The sequence below is a fragment of the Hyperolius riggenbachi genome, chromosome 10 (genome assembly GCF_040937935.1).
Source record: "Hyperolius riggenbachi isolate aHypRig1 chromosome 10, aHypRig1.pri, whole genome shotgun sequence".
Lineage (NCBI taxonomy): Eukaryota > Metazoa > Chordata > Amphibia > Anura > Hyperoliidae > Hyperolius > Hyperolius riggenbachi.
This window is the reverse complement of record NC_090655.1, coordinates 132289323-132303184: the sequence shown is the minus strand read 5'-3', so window position 1 is coordinate 132303184 and position 13862 is coordinate 132289323. Positions and strand designations below refer to the sequence as shown.

Below are 13862 nucleotides of genomic sequence, written 5' to 3'. Positions count from 1 at the left end.
TTCGGGCCCTATTCTCAAAGTCCTCCATCTTAAAGGGGAACTGAAGAGAGAGGGATATGGAGGCTGTCATGTTTATTTCCTTTTAAGTAATACCAGTTGCCTGTCAGCCCCGCTGATCCTCTGCCTCTAATACTATTAGCCTTAGCCCCTGAACAAGCATTCAGCAGATCAGGTGTTTCAGTGGCTCAGACTTTAAAGTCAGATCAGACAAGACTAGCTGCATGCTTGTTTCTGGTTTTATTCAGATACTACTGCAGAGAAATAGACCAGCAGGGCTGCCAGGCAACTGGTATTGCTTAAAAGGAAATAAACATGACAGCCTCCATATACCTCTCTCTTCAGTTCCCCTTTAAGTTGTGAAGAGTGAGCGTCGGTCATGGGCCTCTAGGTCTATTTCTGCTTTGTCCATTCGTTTCTCGAGTCCACGAGTCCGGGACCCTAGCTCCCGGATTTCCTTCTTAAGTTGGGATGTGATGCGGGCTGTAGTCTCGTCCAGCCTACGCAGCAGAATTTGCTCAAACTGTTCTTGCAGGGCTTGGTCGCGGGCTCGCTCACCTGCTGTACCCCGCGGGGTGGCTGAAGTTTTCTACTTCGATCTGGTAGACAGGCGGAGTGAGAAGACGCTGCTGTCGTCTGAGGCTGGGCCCGGAGACTCGCCACGCTGATTCTTCCCTGGCGCCATCTTGGGCGTTCTCTGTGACTCGGGGAGAGTTAAATATCAGCTTCTCGGGTGGTTTGATCCGCTCGATATCGGTGTCCCGTGAAAGAGGGTTATCTTGCCGCCAGGTCCAGCGTGATAGACTGGTTGTGGGATGCCTAAGGCAGGTCGGATTACTACGGATGCAGCTGAGGGGTGCAGAGCGAGGTTAGATTGCGGCCATCTTCCTCGGCTGCCGGCCACGCCTCCCGTATTGGTCCAGCTTTAAGCTGCATCAATTTGTGTAAAATTAGCATAACAATTAGCATCACCCTGGAATTAGTTCTACCTCATTGACCATCCCTACCACTGAGACGATATGCATTGTCATTAGATATGAACATGTATCTCTCTGTGAGTCTTTTGGTCAAAGTAATCAATAGCAATCGTAGCTTACAAAATGGCAGCTGCTAAAAAAACAGCTCTCAAACAAAGCTTATCACCTATGCATAAAAGCAGGTCACTCATATTTGGTTCACGATAAAATGAAAGGTTTGAAATGTGAGCACCTTTAAGTTCTTCTTTTCATGGTAGGGTAGTGTAAGCTCAACTATAGTAATCCTTGCAACACATAATACAGAACATAATCTGAGCCAAGCACATGTCTATTGGGCAAAAGTCACAGGATGTGATGGAGATGCAGCCATGTTAAGCTTTTTGTTTCTCTCTTTGCTATGTGGTGATACTGTGAGTGAGTTTTGCTTTGCTAAAAATAGGATTTAGGTTGACAGCTGATGGCAACACAAAGGGGAATTCGTACCCTGGAATTTCAGCAGTTGACAGGCGGTGGATCAGTTTTGCTTTGTAATACATTGAGGTTTTGACACGCCATACAATTTTGAAATCATTGTAATAGAGTCCCTTTAGAAACCACATGAATAAAACAAGTCCCCAGGATGTGCTTTTTACCATAGACACCCCAGCACTGGAGCATTTCTGTACTAAAGAATGTTATCAGACGTGTAGATGGGACTCTGTCACCTTCGTGTATCCTCAGCCCTGGAACCGTTTGACCTGGTATTTCAAAGTAGAGGTCGCAGTAATTCATTCAATAGGAAGGTTTATGTTTCTATGTGGCACACGGAAACGATGCGTAATGCACTAATAGAGGGAATATGTTATTGCTTAATACTGGAGACTTGTAGACAAAAGCATAGATGAATTTACATTCATGACCAGAAAATTGTAGGAGTTGTGAAAGATCATTACTGCCAAATACTGGCAGAGTAAATGGTAGGGACCTGTAGATTAGATGCAGTTGGGTCTCCAGAAATGAAGTATACTTTTGGTTGGAAAGGATAGGGCATAAAACATTCAGCCTGTCAGCTTTTATCTTGGCTACGTGCGGCTCGAGAGCCCGTGTGTCTACCGAGTCCGCTTGACATCTTATTATTTTTTTACCTCATTATGATGAGACAAATGTTGGCTGTTGAACAGCTGTTACTCACGCAGTTGTGTTATTAATCCAGTCTCCAGTATTTCGTGCAAGAAATTAACGCTGCTTCAGAAATCAGAGGATAAAATAGTTAATGAAGATCTATTCCTTGGCCTCCATCCTCATCCTTTATCATGATATACAGTAGAGTGTTGAACCGCGTTAGCCATCAGTAAAAGCAAGACGTTTTGAATCAGGATGATACCATTAATTGGCTAACTTAGAAATAAATAAAAAGTAAGCTTTCGGCTAATAAGCCTTCATCGGACTTTGTTCCTGCATATGCAAGAACCAAGTCCAATGAAGGCTTATTAGCCGAAAGCTTACTTTCTATTGATCTCTAAGTTAGCCAATAATAAATGGTATCATCCTGATTCAAATCGTCTTGCCATCAGGATCTAGAAATAAAAAAATATTTAAAAAGGGACTTAACTGTATACAGTATATCTTAATAAAATGGCTTATTTTTATTACAATGTTGCTTTATACGTTATTTAGTCCATTGTAAAATCATTTTTTCTGACTTTGATTTACTTATGATTTTCTTATGGCAATATATTTACTGCTGGTAGGTGCATCACTGTGGAATGTTTGTATTGTGTTAGGAAGACAACAGAATTAACACCTGGGCCCATAGACAGTTAACTTTTTCTCCTGAGTTTTCTCCTTCTCAGTCACTAATTGTTAATAAAATGCCTTTGAAACCACCAGTAAGCAAGAAAAGTACTTTTTCCCCTACTTTTTGGTACTTTAACCCGTTGAGGACCACAGGTTTACACTCCCCTAGTGACCAAGTTTTCCATGGTACCAAATCAAGGAGAGCTTTCAGAATGTGTGACTTCATTCTATCGCCAGTATTCACCATCCATCTTTGAAATGTATATTTTTCTTTATATCCTTGTTGCTTCTCTATATCCTGGCTGGGATGTGAGTTGTTACAAATGGCTTATCCATTGCCTCAAGGTGCTGAAAATGATGCCAACAAAAACTGCTGCCTTGCTTTTCCCTAGTGACTCTCACAGCCAGGGGCCCATGTTGCAAAGGTCATAAAACAAGTGTGGACATTATCATATTCACACCCATAACAAGTGTAGCCACAAACACACCTGATCTGAAGGATGGACCCCTGTATTGGAGAGAATGGAGTAGTAGTTAGGGCCCCCTTACAGCTCTGGGCCCCCCTGTGGTCACAGGGGCTGCTTCCCTGTAGTTACACCTCTGCTGAAAAGAGAAGAGCTATGGCCTTGTTGTTAAGCTTTTATTCAGCAAACTAGACAACCTAAGCCCGTTTAATAAAGGGCTGTAGGTCATTCCTCGGCATAGCATCACAGCACGCATGAGCGTGCCAACCAGTTGCACGGCCACGTGCGCACTCGTGCCCGCCACGCGTACACACACACCCACCATGCGCGCCCACACGCCCGGCCTGCCCGCCACTGGCCCTGTCTTGCGTCCTGTTCCAACGGCTGTCAGTGCAGGACATGCGCAGTAGTGCAAAAGCACTGACACAAAATAAGACGCCGGGACACTTGAAATTATTATATTATATAGGATTCCTCCATTTTCTGTGCCTTGTTATAAGCTAGACTTAAACATTTTGTTCAGAGGTAGACTGCCAAAAGTATGGTAATTCACATGTATAAAATTACGTTCTTTAGTGCTGGTCAAATGTTTTATTCTGTGATGTGTTGTTGATATGGATTATCTCTTTTTCTCTGTATTTCCTCCTCATATGAAGCTAAATATTGATCTGCTATGATCAGCAGTGTCCAAAACTTTGTTCTATCTAGTAAGTGAAGCTGTCATTACGTGAAGGATGTCCTCCTTAATGCAATGCAGGCACCATTTGACCTTCCTTTGCTCTGCTTACACTCCTGTTTTAAGGAGCAACTATTGTGAACTGGTTTAAAGCATGCATACACTTGTGGATGCTTAGGTTCATAGTACTACAGGGCCTGCACAGGAATGCAGGCCCAATGGCACATCAGTGCTAATGTTAGAAATCTGAAGACACTCATCACCATCTTCTGTTAACTTATCAAGGGAGATAAATGTCTCCTTCTCAAACTTTACAAAACAAAAGGCAATAGACTGTAGACTTTTGTGCTTCTGCCACAGTTTTTATGGACTTTACTCACATCCTAGTTACTAAAATATCCAATAAAAGTTACCCTGTAAGTAATACCCTTTAAGCATATCTCTGTAGCTTATCTGCAGATGCACAGCCACTCAGATTTGGAAATGTGTTTTTCATTTGTGAAACAGTTCCATTTTGCTATTCTCAGCATGTGTATTTGTTTATATGGCTTTACTTTTATGGTTTTGCACAGTGTATGCCACTGTAGCTATGTTTCTATAGATAAAAGAAAAAGCAATAAATAGCCATATTTACAATGTTTGAATTCCGCCACGTAATATAATTAAGAAAGCTAAATCTATAGAAGTAGAAATCCAGAATTAATCAAGCAGCTATGTTGCCATCTCCATCTGTTTGTGAAAAGATGTATTCTTGTGCAGCTGAAAAGGAAAGGTTTTATAAGGAATCAATGCATATGGCAAACAAAATGGCTGATTAGGGTTCCAACTAGAGAAAGGAGATTACAGAGTAGGCTTATCCACCAGGCAACCTAGGCAGTTGCCTGTCGGATAGAGCCTAGTGGGTGTCAAGGAGCCCAACTGCCACCTTCTTTGACCACTCTCCACTTACCAGCTTACCCAAAGGACCACAAGAGGGCTCTAAATCTACTACCTTGCCTAGGGCCCCATGACATTGTAATTTACGGTATCTCTGGGAGGCTGGCACTAGGCAGCTGTGCTGCTGACTGTGATTGTAGGGTTGGGCTGATGTGCAGTTTTGTCCTCCGATCTTGAGTAGACTGGTTTGAACAAAGTGAACTGTAAAGAATAATTCCCGAACCACTCCTGTTCGCATCCAAGCTGAACCTCTTATTTCCTCACCTACAGTGAGCTGGCTCTCACCTTTTTCTCATCTTGGCCCTTATTCAATTCTATTTTTCTCCCAGGTGATATCTTCACACCTTATCAAAAAAAAATACATTTTAAGCCACCAGCAAGCTAAAAAATATTTGGAATAATGTTGACAGTTGACACTACTTTTTCACCTACCTTTACAATTGCAAAGTGCTGAAAAGTTATTTTAAATAGAAGATGAAAAATTATCTCCTAGGAGAAAAAAGTGAATAAGGACCCTTTCCATGTGTACTGTACACTGGAAAACAGTGAATTATTAGCATCTCATTAACCGTGCCTAGTGCCCTGGAAGAGGTGGCAGTGCCTGTTGGCAGTAGGTAGTAATACATATTGGAATTCGGAAGCCTTCTTTAATAGCAAGGGGACCCTGGATGTCTTCCTTTCCGATGAAATCAGCATAGAGGTACATTAGTAAACCTTACCCATTAGGACAAAAGGTCAGACATTAATTAACCACTTAAGGACCACAGGCTTACCCCCCCCCCCCCCCCCCCAGTGACCAGGCTATTTTTTTTTTAATTCTGGCCACTGCAGCTTTAACAGCTTATAGCAGGGCCATACAACTTAGCACACAAATGGATCCCTCCTTTTCTGCCCACCAACAGAGCTTTCTGTTGGTGAGCTCTGATGGCTGCTCCGGGGTTTTATTTTTTTTATTTTATTATTTTCATTGTTATTTTATTTTAAATATCATCTTTTTTCCCTCCCTCCCACCAATGTCCAATCAGGGCGATTCTCTCTCATAGGCATCAGCTTTTGAGAGGGGATTGTGTTCAGAGACGCGCCAGGGGACAGCCAAGTGACAGGGCTGTCCCAGGTACAGCACTGCATTAGATCACTGCACTGTACAACAAAAAGAAATGGCCATTTCTATTCTTTTCAGTCTGCTAGCAGCAATCGCCACCGGCAGACTGTTTACGGAGCTCCGCTTTGTTACTCACGCGGGAATGCGCGCTCATCCCCTGCAATTTCCCCCCAGGACTTGACACCTTTCACCATTAGGCGGTCCTGGGGGAGCCACCTTGCGGCCGCCAATTGGCATTAGGCGGTCATAAGGTGGTTAAAGGATACCCGAAGTGACATGTGACATGATGAGATAGACATGGGTATGTACAGTGCCTAGCACACAAATAATTATGCTGTGTTCCTTTCTTTCTTTCTCTGCCTGAAAGAGTTAAATATCAGGTATGTAAGTGGCTGACTCAGTCCTGACTCAGACAGGAAGTGACTACAGCGTGACCCTTACTGATAAGAAATTGCCCTTTTTATCTCTTTCCTGCTCTCAGAAGCCATTTTCTGCTAGGAAAGTGTTTTATAGTTGGAATTTCTTATAAGTGAGGGTCACTTCCTGTCTGAGTCAGAACTGAGTCAACCACTTACATACCGGATATTTAACTCTTTCAGGCAGAGAAAGAAAAAAAAGAACACAACATAGTTATTTGTGTACTTGGCACTGTACATACACATGTCTATCTCATCATGTCACATGTCACTTCAGGTATCCTTTAATACACGGACACATTTGAAAAATATTTTTATTTAAAAGGCCATTATTGCAAGATTTAAAATACATAAATATAAAATGTATATTTCTCCCAGAGTAAAATGTACTATAAATTACTTTTCTCCAGTGCTGCTGTCACTTTAGAGTAGATAGTAAAAAAGCTGACAGATCTGCACAGGTTTTGGGCTAGCCCATCTCCTCATAGGGGATTCTCAGTGTTTCCTTTATTTTATCCTACAAAAGCACTCCATAGAAATGATCTTTGGAAATATGTTAGTCACACTATATAGATGTTGTACATTATATAGGTCATTGGACTGAGCAACTGCAGTTCAGTAAGTGCTTTTGTAAATATGAAAACAACAGAGAATGCCCCATGAACAGATGGACTAGTCCAAAATCTGACAGACCAAACATATTTTCAGTACTTACTGGAAGGGGCAGCAACACAGGAAAATAGTAATTTGTAATGCATTTTACTCTGTAAGGCATGTGATTTATATGCATGTATTTTAAAAATGTAAACTTGTTTTGCAATGGATGTCCATTAACAATAAGTACTTACATTTTATTAATTATTCCCACTTCAATATTGTTGTCCCACTGCCTGTCTCCAACCGCTTTTGTCCTTCCTCAATCCCAATGGCCCAGTGCTGGGCCGAAATTACGCATGAGCGTAATTACGCATCGTAATTCAATGTAAATTTACGCGTAAGCGCTACGTGTAACTTACGGTCTTACGCGTAATTATTTACGCGTAAGCAGTTAAGTGGTATCGTCCCAAACGCTAGAGGTTTTAAAAGCTCTTCCCAATGTAATGCTATGGGTTTTTTTTTTTTTTCAAAACCTCATTGCTCCAGTGTGCACAGACACATAGGATAACATTAGCAGCCGATTTAAAAACTCAAAACGCTCAGAAAAACTCCTCTGGTGTGCACCAGGCCTTACCGCATCTCTGAAAATGTAGCTCAGTCATAGAAGGGAAGCATTGGACCAGATTGGATTACCATGCACATTTTACACAAATCAGAAAATGCAGAATCTTTCAGCGGAAACTGAATTACAGTGGTCATTTTAGGCCAATCAGGAGATTTTGGAAACAACACCAATAAGAGAATGCTGATTTTTTCGGCGAAAATTGGATTACCGCAGTAATTTTAGGCCAATCAGAAGACTTTGGTAGTATTAGGCAGAAAATGAAAAAGTTTACCCCAGTTGCCATTCAGAAATTTTGTTTCCACATAATAGCGTTCATAGCAAAAAATAGCAGATTCCGTGTTTGGTTTTATTTTGTTTTTTTACAATGAACTAACTTTATTGATAAAAAAATTTACATTTTCTTTGGAAATTGGAAAATCCGTGGAATTGGAAAGCCCCTTTTTTTAAAGTTTAAATTTTGTCTAAATACGCATTTCCAACCATCCCTACTCAGTAGCTAATTCAAGTAAGCAGGAAATTAATATATGCCAATTTTGGGGTTCATGGTTAGTGCTCAGAAAGGAAGTGATGATAGGGATGGCGTTCTACTATGTTAGAGGCCATGTAGGACTGATGAGCTGCTTAGTACTCAACCTTTCTGGCCAACTAACCTGGGGGTTGGGAGTTGTTTTTAGGATTAAAACCCTTTTTTTAAAAAATGTATTTCTGTCTCAATTCAACTATTTATTTTACACACTGTGTAGGCAAACTTGCACACACATGCACAATAGTTAGACAAAGTGCTAGGCAATACAATGCATTTATTTGGAATTGTAAGGAATGCTTCCTACCAAGTACTGCATTCTCCTGTATGTGCAATGTTTCCTTATTCATTTTGAGCCAGGATTAGGCTGGGAATGTGTTTCTGATGTGCAGCTAACTGTGGTAGTACATGGTTTTTGCACATTTCCGTTGCTCATTGGTGTGATGATGCATTTGTATCTTGACCTGTAATCAGGGCCATACAAATCTGAGGGTGAAATCACTCAGCTTTGTAAATCAGTCCCCTTTTATCACATACATAATCATGTTATCTTCAAAAATGGACTCATACATCAGGTGGTATTTGGGATGTTTGTGTGTATGATACAGCATAAGGACATTGTACTGATTTTAAGCTTATCCATCTGGGCTGTTTTAAGATGGGTTTAATAATGATTTTAGGCCAATCATTAATGTTGGTGCTCAAATTTGTCATATTGAATTCGGAAGTTTTGAATGCTGCTGAACACCACAATTCTGCACCATTTCAGTACCGGACAAGTGGACAAAATGGGTTGCCTACTTGCACTTCATGGAGCGATTTACTTGACACCGATGCTTCCTCATTTGCACCCTGAAGCACAAGAATGTGAACTCCCCTGACCCTGTCCACTTGTTCGGTACTGAAATGTGGTGTTCAGCAGCATTTGGGTGTTCTGAATTCAATATGCCAAATCAAACACCAACACTATTAATCAGGAACAACTTATTCTGCTTGGTTTTATTTATATTTGGCTTGGAAGTTGCTGAAAAGTTATTTAAAGAGACACTGAAGCGAAAAAAAAAATATGATATTATGATTTGTATGTGTAGTACAGCTAAGAAATAAAACATTAAGATCAGATACATCAGTCTAATTGTTTCCAGTACAGGAAGAGTTAAGACACTCCAGTTGTTATCTCTATGCAAACAAGCCATTAACTCTCCGACTAAGTCTTATGCTGGGAATACACGATGCGTTTTTGCGTTCGTTTTTGCCGTCGTTTTCGCTTTCGATCGATTCTACTCTCGATTCACTGCTCGATTCTACTCTCGTTTCCTTATCTTTTCTTATCAATTACATTCACTTGAATGAGGAGAATCGAAACGAAAGTAGAATCGACCAGATCCAACAGGTTGGAATTTATCTATCGAACCCATCTATCTAAAGTAAAAACTTAACGTGTATTCCCAGCATAAGTCGTGGAGAGGCCTGTTATCTGACTTTTATTATCTCAACTGTTTTCTTTTTCTCTGCTAGAGGAGAGGTCATTAGTGCACAGACTGCTCTGAAAGACTCATTTTGAATGCTGAATGTTGTGTAATCTGCACATATTATAGAATGATGCAATGTTAGAAAAAACATTATATACCTGAAAATAAAAATATGAGAATATTTTCTTTGCTGCTAATCTTCTAGTAATTATTCATAGTACACAACCAATTCACTATATCATATTTTTTTTTCGCTTCAGTGTCTCTTTAATGGATAAGGTGAGAAATAATTAAGGAGAGATCTTTTATAAGGTAAGTTTTGTGAATCAACCCCAATATCATTTCTTTTCAATCCATGTGAAGTCACACATACTTTCTTTATAGAGTCCTTCCTGGTCCGGGATACATTATGTCTGTTAGTTTCTTCTTGTTAATGTCTCATACTGTATGGTGACAAATTAAAGCTCCCATGTTTCTATTACTATGAAAGTACTACTGGGTTATTAGCATGAATATGATGAACACTGCTGTTAAGTAAACATGTCTGTTTCTGGCTATGGGAAGTGCCTGTGATAACAAACTTATCCTAATGGCTTAAGCATGGCCTTGGAAAATTGCAGACTAGGAAGCAGTAGCCACATGATGGCTGCGGCCCTGCAGAGATATAATCATCTAGGCATCAAAATCCCAGGAAATACCAGGGTAAGATAATAGAATTGGTGGCTTCTAAAGCAGGGCAGCTAACAACCCAAGTTTACCTGTCTAATTTTACTTTATGAGCTATATTAGACTAAGTTCAGCCAACCTCAGCCTGGCAGATGTAACGCTACAGTATTTATAGGAATATACTGTATGCTAAGCAAAAGTACTAATTATCTTGAAACTGTTCTCAAAATTATGAGCATTTAATACTCCTGCTGCTGCTATTATTATTATTATCTTGCTTTATATTTGATTTCTTAGATAAATGTAATCTTTCCACACTTGTAGTGTGAAATTCTGATGAACTCTATATTTTGTATATTGGTGTATCTCATTGTCTGTATTATTTTGTATCCCATGTTTCTTACTTTGTACAGCAACACAGAATATGTTGGTGCTTTATAAATCAATAATCATAATAATGTATTTTGTTTTTTATAAGATTAGGATTTTATCCATCCATTATGCTACATTTAACAATGACAAAGTAAAAGGAGACCCTCTTTGAATTTTGTATCAGGACTTAATGAAAAATCATCTGGTCTCTAGCAGGATGTAAAATGATCCTATATACTAATATGCAGTTGTAATTATGCACGTAATGGACATACTGCGGCCAGTTCACAGTTAAACTGCATTGTAGTAACTGCTCACTCAACAGTCAATCTGCCAGGAATTCTATACAATAAAACCCCTGTGTTCCTGCTTCCTCCTCCTGTGTGTCCCTGTGTTCATGCTTTTGCGTACCACGCATGTGCAACATGCAGTTATAGAAGGAAGAGGATGGGGCCAGGGGGCGGGCTTGTGCGGGCGGTGCATGTGCTGACATGCGGGGGTGGCGGGCGGGAGGAGAAGGGGGTTGTGAGGGTGGCCTAGAGCCTGTTATATTAATGTGCTTAGGCCCACTACAGTCCTCGCCAAAAGTGTTGAGACTGTCAAAAATATTGGAAATTACAATAGTTGGTGCTTACGTTTTTTGTAATATCAATTTGCATATACTCCAGAATGTTATGAAAAGTGTTCAGATAAATTGCATAGTATTTCTTTGCCATGAAAATTAACTGAATCCCGAAAAAAACCTTTCCACTGCATTTCATTGCTGTCATTAAAGGACCTGCTGAGATCATTTCAGTAATCGTCTTGTTAACTCAGGTGAGAATGTTGACGAGCACAAGGCTGGAGATCATTATGTCAGGCTGATTGGCTTAGAATGGCAGACTTGACATGTTAAAATGAGGGTGATGCTTGAAATCATTTATCTTCCATTGTTAACCATGGTGACCAGCAAAGAAACGCCTGCAGCCATCATTGTGTTGCATAAAAATAGCTTCACAAGCAAGGATATTGTGGCTACTAAGATTGCACCTATATCAACAATTTATAGGATCATCAAGAAATTCAAGGAAAGAGATTCAATTATTGTTAAGAAGACTTCAGGGCGTCCAAGAAAGTCCAGCAAGCGCCAGGATCGTCTCATAAAGAGGATTCAGCTGCGGGATCGGAGTGCAACCAGTGCAGAGGTTGCTCAGGAATGGCAGCAGGCAAGTGTGAGCGAATCTGCACGCACAGTGAGGCGAATACTTTTGGAAGATGGCCTGGTGTTAAGAAGGACAGCAAAGAAGCCACTTCTCTCCCAAAAAAACATCAGGGACAGATTGCTCTTCTGCAGAAAGTATGGTGAATGGACTGCTGAGGACTGGGGCAAAGTCATATTCTCTGATGAAGCCCCTTTCCGATTGTGTCATCAGGTAAAAGGCTTGTCAGGAGAAGAAAAGGTGAGTGCTATCATCAGTCCTGTGTCATGCCAACAGTAAAGCATCCTGAGACTTGCTTCTCATCCAAGGGAGAGTGCTCACTCACAATTTTGCCAAAAAAAACACAGCCATGAATAAAGAATGGTACCAAAACACCTTCCAACAGCAACTTCTTCCAACAATCCAACAACAGTTTGGTGAAGAACAATGCATTTTCCAGCACGATGGAGCACTGTGTCATAAGGCTAAAGTGATAACTAAGTGGCCCGGGGACCAAAACGTTGAAATTTTGGGTCCATGGCCTGGAAACTCCCCAGATCTTAATCCCATTGAGAACTTGTGGTCATTCTTCAAGAGGCGGGTGGACAAACAAAAACCAACTATTTCTGAGAAACTCAAAGAAGTGATTATGAAAGAATGGGTTGCTATCAGTCAGGATTTGGCCCAGAAGTTGATTGAGAGCATGCCCAGTCGAATTGCAGGGTCCTGAAAAAGAAAGCCAACACTGCAAAGACTGACTCTTTGCATAAATCTCATGTAATTGTCAATAACACGTTTGAAATGTATGAAGTGCTTATAATTATATTTCAGTACATAACATAAACAACTGAAACAAAGATCTAAAAGCAGTTTAGCAGCAAACTTTGTGAAAACTAATATTTTTTACAGTCTCTAAACTTTTGGCCAGGAATGTAGTCTTATATAATAGTTGTGGTGTGCACTAGCAGGTGCTTCAATTAGTATATAGGATGATTTGGAATTCTTTTGAGAATCGGGGGTTTACTGGTTTAAATCTAACTTCAGGTGTAGAACAACACAACAATTCTAATATGCATATATTTAACAAAAATGAAGATAAAATGTAGAAACCAGGGCCCATATGCAATTAACTTTTTTTCCTTAGATGTCTACTAGGAGATCATTGTCATCTTCTCTTTAAAATAACTTTTCAGCATTTTACATTTGAAAAAGTACCCAAAAGTAGGTGAAGATGTACTATTAAAATCATCTTAAAGTGAACCTCACCGTGTAAAATAATTTAAAATAAACATGTGATGTACCTGCAAATGAATATTACATACTTACCTCACCATCAGTTACTCTCAACAGCTCACCATTTTCTTCTAACAAATAAAAACAGGGAACACCAAGAGCCCCAATAGTGTAATATGTACTGGTAAATGGTTAATAGATTACTAGTAACCATTTACTAAGAGGTGCCTGGCTCTTCTACTGACCACATATTACATAGCTATTGCTCCGTTGTTATTGCCTGATGAAGTGGAATCAAACCGGCAAAACTCGTTGCATATTTGGAGTTCATAAATAAAATATATTGACTCTATTTACCAAGAATTTGTTTTTTAACCACTTGCGGACCAGGTACGTTGAATCAACGTCCAGCAGGTGGTACTACCGTTCTGACCGGACGTTGATTCAACGTCCGTTCTAACAAACCGTCCCAACGCGACCGTACGCACCCGGAGGGGGAGATTAAGCTGTCATATGACAGCTGGCATCTCCCCCTAGTTATCAGCAGCCATTGCGTATGGCTGCTGATCACGTGATCACTACGATCGCCAGCGGATCGTAGTGATCACTTTGACAGCGGCGGTGGCAGGGGGAAAGAAGAGGATCCACTCACCTCTCTGCCGTTCCAGCGACGATCGGCACGCCCCTCTGCTCTGGCCGGCATCTCTGCTCCGTCTGACGTCAGCGCCGGGTCCCGGCTTGATGACGGCTGCGCAGCTCTAGGGCCAACCCCCCCGATCCACGCTACGTAGTGTGGATTGGGGGGGGTTGGCCCTAGAGCTGCGCAGCCGCACTCGCGGCCAGGCAGACTTC

The 13862-nt window shown here is 40.8% G+C and overlaps 2 protein-coding genes across 5 annotated transcripts in view; one reads left to right on the top strand and one right to left on the bottom strand.

Annotated features, from left to right (window-relative positions):
• LOC137536102 (cGMP-dependent protein kinase 2-like) overlaps positions 1 to 13862 on the top strand; it is an 843621-nt gene that overhangs the window by 148909 nt on the left and 680850 nt on the right. For 3 of the 4 annotated variants that reach the window (XM_068258139.1, XM_068258140.1, XM_068258138.1), the window contains exon 3: positions 9822 to 9873. The exons of the other annotated variant lie outside the window; for it this stretch is intronic. The gene's annotated coding sequence lies outside the window, so the exon portion shown is untranslated. The remainder of the gene's footprint in view (positions 1 to 9821; positions 9874 to 13862) is intronic. 4 annotated transcript variants of the gene reach the window in all.
• The window catches only part of LOC137536104 (collagen alpha-1(XIII) chain-like), a 523068-nt gene that overhangs the window by 487184 nt on the left and 22022 nt on the right, over positions 1 to 13862 (bottom strand). The gene's annotated exons all lie outside the window — the stretch shown is intronic.